Here is a 6,927-nt window from a genome sequence, read left to right on the forward strand (position 1 = left end):
AGTATTGTAACAAGGCATTTGCAAAACAACTTTTTAAATATACAACAAGTCAAATCCCACTTCAAGTCCCCAAATTTCTCCAGAGGTTTCCCAAAATTTGGACTTGCAACTACAGTAGAAAAGTAATGGTTGTTTCTCGCTATGTCTTGTCGATAATACGAATATAGCCTACGATTAATAGTTCACGTCCGGAAAAAAGAATAAGTGGAGGTACAGCTAACAGCTGAATCAAAGAGTTATTCACAAAAGAAGCGCACCTTCGATACTCGTCAATGTTTATTTCTGATTTATGGCGCATAATGATCAGTTTTTACGTGTGGAAACATAACAAGCAGAAGCCAACAAGCACACTTTGTTTGATTGTGCAGCAAACTTGTTTGGCGGCTATCATTTAAGCTGTGCCTTGTCGAATAATTCATTTTATGTTGCGTTGATTGTATGTAGTTTAAATGCCTAGGTTTGTAACGCATCTTTAGAGATTAATGTTTGTCCTAAAGTAACCTTTGAAATCAGAAATTACGTAATAATTGCTTTTCTTGCGAAACCTAGATTCGAGTTAATTCCATTCCTTCTGGACTCTTCTCTGACTTAAACTGAATATTATGAAGCTTATGATGTCATAAACGTATTTACTCAACCTGACGTTTAGTTTTAACAATTGTTTGTGACGTAACTTAACCGAAGCTTCTCGTAGGTGGGAGAGTATTTTGGCATTATATAAGGCGGCATATGACAGAAATTAAGAAATACGTTGAAGTGCTGACAGTTGCTATCAAGTTTTAATACGTTATTTGCAAGTGCTATTGTTGTTTACATCGCCCTTTTTGCCAGTTCTCTGAAGATTTTGATCAGCGATCTCAGAAGTAGAACTATTCAGTCGTTAATTGATCAGCGATCTCTTTCCTGGTAAAAGAAAAGGAAGACGTGACAGTCGCTATCTTGAGCATTTTTGAGATAGAAAGATTGTTTTTGCGATAAAATTTAGAATAGGCTATTTCTTAAATACTCTTTCTATTTTTTAACTTAAAAATTTTAAGTTTTTGTAAGTTATTTCAGGTGAAAATGTCGCAGCGTAAACGCTTATCCTCTAAAGTAAACCTAACAATCGAAGTATAAAGCAGTTCTTTTCTGGTAAACCGAAAACACGTACTGCTGCTCTAACCCCCTAAACCACATCTGCCAAAAGCACCACAAGTTCTGATTGTGTTTTACTGAATGACCGCAATTCTGCTGAAATGTTCAAGAGCAGTCGACTCTGTTGCATCGTCGACAACTGTTCCAGCTGCACCATCCAACAAGATATTTCAATCGTGGATTAAACTGAAAGGTTTTGATGTTGCTCTACGAATGAACGTTTTCGCCCTCCATGCTGACGGAGGCATAATATGTTTGCTTTGCTCTAAGCATCCAGTAGCTATCACTGGCCGAGGCAAGTTTGCTGATGTTTACACCAGCGTACCCGCCAGACCTCAGCGCCCCTCTCGTCTGGATATGCATCTGAGCTCGGAGCAACACCAGCAAGCAGTTAAACTGGAACAGAACCAACGTGTCTCGCTATTTCACACAAAGTATCAAGATCGTGTATTAAATAAAACCAAAACAGTGGCTGAGAGAGTACACCTAATTTACTGGGTACTGAAAGAGGAAGTAGCAAATCGAAAAGTTGCTTCCTTGCAAACACAGGTTGACCGCATTGGTCACAATGACCGGCTTCGTGGCCTGCGATATATCAGTTCAACAGCAGTGACGGAGTTTATTTTGCTCATCTCCGACCATCTGACTGATCGCATCGTTGCTGATGTCAAGCCAAGCCTATGCTGGGCTACCATGGTCGACGAGACAACCGATATTGCTACTTTGCAGCATATATTACATTTGTTCAGTACGGTACGTCAATAAAAAGGGACGCCAGGCAACTGCATTTTTGGATATCCGTCGGATAGACGCTCGCGGGGCAACTGCTGCCAACCTATTCCGACTCTGGAAAGAGGTCGCTGCTGACTGCAGTCTTGATGTGGGTAAACATGTCGCTATTGCATGCGATGGAGCTGCTGCAATGATAGGCCGCCGAAATTCCATCTCTCAGAAAATGACTGCACAAAATCCGATTACCTACACAGTGCACTGCCATGCGCTTCGCTTAGCCTTGGCATGTATGGACACGGTAAAGGAGCTACAACACATCCAGGATTGCGAACGTGGCTTAGTCCAGACGTGGAAGTACTTTTTAATTTCGCCGCTCAAGACCGCAAAACTACAAGAAATGCAAACTGTTGATGTTGATTCGTCTGCGCGAAAATTAGTTAAAGCCTGCCGTACTCGCTGGCTATCTCATGGTCAGGCTGTAATCGCAATGAAAGCAGAACTGCCTGCTGTACACGCTATACGCTCCAATATTTTGCTACCGAGAAGAAAGATTGCACAGCAGTTGGTATTCTTCATTTAATTTGCTCCAAACGCTTTCTTTTCTCCCTTTACTTGCTGAATGCTGCTTTGGTCCATCTCAACAAGTTATCATTGTTGTTTCAAAAAGGTAGTTTTCACTTTTCTAACATGCAGTCAGCACTTTCAATATGCAAAAAAGAGATTAGGAACATTGCCAATTCAGATCAGGTTTTAAACAGCCTAAAACTTGACTGGGAGAAGATTTCAAAACTTTTACCAAGATCTCAAAATACACTTCTTGAAGACGATTTTAAACTGCTGCGATTCACCACAGAAACATACTGTGAAGCACTGCTCTGTAATCTCGAAGAACGTTTCCCTGAGCCTGAGGTACTCTCTGCTTTTTGAATCTTTGATGCTAATGAGATTCCTCTTGATACCCCTCAGCGCCAGCTTTATGGGAATGATGATCTCTCGCTGCTTATCAGAAGATTTGACATTGTTCCTGCTGAACAAACCTTGAAAGTACTAAATGACTATCAAACGTTGAAAGATAGAATGACAATGCCAGAATTTGAGTTCTGCCAAGATCCCGGTGATGTCTGCAGCGAAATTGCTCGAGACAACGTATTCCAGCAAATGTTTCCAGAGCTGCATCTACTTTGCTGCATTGCATTGTCAATTCCTCTAGCAACCGCCTGGCCAGAGCGATGATTTTCGACTCTATGTCGTGTTAAAACCAAGCAACGAAATAGGCTACCAAGCAACGAAAATAGGCTATCACCCTGAATGCTCTAATCAACATTTCGATGAACGGTCCGGAGCAGCTCACTGACGAGGAGGCACAAAAGATAGCTGATAAGTGGCAAAAAAACAAAGGACCGACGAACAGTCGAACAGTGACAGTGCGAGCATTGAAGGCGTTGGAATGTGCAAACAACGAAGAAATGAAAGCTGGCGGATGGGAACAGGATTGCGAATCTGTTTTGTTGCATGAGATAGAACCTGAAAAATTTGTTCTGTGATTGTGCACTGCCAGTAGCCTAATAAATAATTCGTTTAAGCAAATATGGCTATTTTTTGGTATTTAAATGAAGCACTTGCGGTCTCTTAAAACTACTTAGCGGTCACCCAAACCAAACCTTAAAAAAACCCTGTGTACTACTCCAGAAGGGCGTAATCATAGAATACACATTATGTACGTGAAGGTTTCATATTTATCATTTGTTACCATTATGTTTTAAAAAATGATGTTGTAGCCAGCAGAGCCCTGTCTAATGTGATGTCATGGTACAAAAAATCTTTAATCCATTTTATGGGACTCTTTTAACTCATAAATTTCAAACTGCGGCTCCGGTTGGTAAAAAAATTTCCTCACCCCTATGTGGTGTAATGTGATCTTATTTTGGTACAGACTGGGTCTACCTATATTCGCTTTTATGAAATAAGTGATTTAGAAAGGTAACTATAAACTGCTTTTAAATTCATAACCAACATTTTGTAAACCGATGAATCCTAAGATTGGGGAAATGACCCAAAGAGCAGCCATGTACCACAAGGTTATAACAAAGTTATAGTGATTATTGGGCTTTGTATAAAATAGTATCTGCTTAAAGCATAACTACTAATGAATGAGATGCTTTTAAAGTATAATCATCAGTTTTCATTCATGAGTGAAATTCTGAATTAGGGCCATTCCGTAAATTGGATAACAAAAAGTGTGACTTTTTTAGTTTTGAGATCAATTTAGCATGGGAATATGTTTTACAGCCTGTTTATTATACATGGGCAAGAGTTGATGCAAGAATAAACCATTTACAAATTTACACACCACGATGCTCGTACGTTTTCCCTTGTAGTAAAACTTATTGAAAGTTACCTTTTAACAATGTAAGAGCCAAGGCAGTTCGACGCATCTTGCTTTATACATCCGGTCCTCTAATTTCACTATATTGCCGGTGCCAGTTTTGGTTATGAATTATAAATGAAGACATCTTCACTCTTTTTGACACTCAAAATCAGTTTAATTTTGCATGCGTCTGGTTGTGTCTATGTTCTGGATCACGGTGACAGATCAGATAATATAATCTTGTCCGCCTTGGCTACGATCAGATTTTGAGCTTCGCCAGTCAGGTGTAGAGATGAGGTTTACTTAAATAATTCATATAAAGAATAAACTTCCCCTGGAAGAGAAAAAGGTTTTACAAGAACTCTCTTTTAGGAAGGCAATATTTAAATATATTTTTAACATACTTTATTTTGCACACTTTGGATAAGACAGAAGTAGCTGAGATATGGTAAAACAGGACTATGTGCAAGGAAAAGTGTTTAACAAAATTATTCTTGTGACATTATGGCAAGATGTAGTAGGCTAGTATTCAATATCTAACGGCCCTTGCTAATTAGTCAATCGGTAAATATCCTTATATTGGTATACGTTTGATAGTGTGAAGTCTGGCGTGCTTTGCACTTCGCAGGTATATTTGTAACACGAATAGTATATATTTATTTTCCCAAAAACAAATAGTTCCACGGTACATAGTTTAAGAAACATTGGCGTGACGCTTCATTTGTTCGTCTTAAAAGTAAACTGATTGTCTATTCCAGTCTATTCCTAAAAGTGGCATTTTTGAACAAAATGTGTTTGTAGTCGCGCGCCATTTCAGGAGCCAATAAATACAACAAATCTGTTAATAAGGAATACAAATCTAAAATCATTAAGCTTTCTGCATAAATATTATTCTGAACGGCGTCATATATGCGACCAATTATAATTTTCACAGGAAAGTAAACAGGTTATGGGTCGCCAATCATAAGACAAACGACGATTGTAATTTTTGCTATATTTTAGTGAGCGGGCTGCTAAATTAAAAAAAATATGTAAATCTTAAGACAATATGTTTGAAGAATATAATCTTTCCTTATGTTTTGTTCATTTCATTTGAACATTGAACATCGGCTGTTTTTGCCCCCTATTTTGCCTGTCCAAACAGGCTATAGCAAAAATTACGATAGGTGTACAAGCGGCGCCAAACAATTTAATATTATATAGCAATGTTTCACTCGAAGGTTACGCAACAAATGGAATGTTGAGCTTTTATTTAGATTGCTTAAGGTTTGAACAACATTTGCCTGTAATTGTTTGTATGTTTGGCTAATTACGAATGCGCAAGTCGCGAGCGCGGACGGCAAACTGTTAAATATTTTATTGTTATTGAATATTTAATGTCGGCAACGTTTTTAACCTGATTGCCTGCTTTTAAATGAAATGAACACGTGGGGAAAGTCGCCTGGCTATGTGAACTTGTTTAAGTCTACTTAAAGCTAAATTGAAAATATGTATAGTCCATTACTGGACAACAAGGAATCTAACCAATAGAAAACTGTCTTTCAAACTACATCTGGATCCTACTTGGATCAGTAATGTACCCTCAGGCAACTTCGTTTTAAACTAACAGTTAAAGAGAACAGTGCATTAAATCAAACAAGTATTCGTCTTGTGCAACAAACAGATTCAGTATATGACTAAGTGAACAACAAATATAGTTAAGTTAATTAATTATAGATACTACGAATACTAGATTAAACAGAACTTTTATAATTTTGGATTATTACTCCATCTCTAGGGCATGTTTTTAAAAATATTTATTTTATAGTAAACACTAGAAAAAGCATCCTGCTCGTATAGAAAACAATAATTACAAATTTTTAAAAAATGTAACCTACAACATGAAATTATTGCTAGTTCAAAGTTTCAAATTATAGCATTAATTTGGCCACGAAGCGATGAACCCAAACCTATGATTTAGCCTTTTTTCAGACGTAACGCGGTTATTGCGGTTGTTTCATATTTTGTCAGAGGGGAATATTTTTATAGCTTAGTTTTGCGTGAATGGTTTGGCAGTTATCAGTTGGCCGCTATATATAGCGTTATATACCAGGGTTTAATTTTAAATATTGTGTATTTTTGCTTTTTAGGTGGGTTTGACTTTATTTAGCGTGTTTCACTTTTTCGTTGAAATGTTTTTGTAAGAAAAAAACTAAAATAAGCTAAAAATTTTACCTAAAATATTACAGATGTGAAAAATTTTGGAGAGGCATTTGTTTTCTGGAATGGTCGTATGCAACAAAATCATTTATTACTGTTTCACCGCCACCGCAAAAAATTGAATATAGAAATGAATATCTCATAATTAAATAAATCTTTTGTATTTACCCCCTTTTTTTGTATTTATAGGCATTCCAACGAGTGGAAAACTTATTTTCGTCGGCGAAACTACTAGGCTAGGGCTACCATAGTTTCAACACTTTTTTTGCCTGCAAGTAAAACGAAGGTAGAATTGTTACGTTTGACAAAACCGTGCCACATCCATAAGTATTGCATTCAACTTCGAAATTAACACGTCCTTTTCTTAAACAAGGATACTTCTGGCGTAGCTCATCAGTAAACAGAGTTTTCCTGTTCAGCATTATAGTGTATAGCTTATTTTGCTTTATTGTCTAAATTTAAAGATGAATAAAGAAAAATGAAAGCATCTGCTG

This window comes from Ascidiella aspersa, chromosome 4, assembly GCF_963924565.1.
Source record: "Ascidiella aspersa chromosome 4, kaAscAspe10.2, whole genome shotgun sequence".
NCBI lineage: Eukaryota > Metazoa > Chordata > Ascidiacea > Phlebobranchia > Ascidiidae > Ascidiella > Ascidiella aspersa.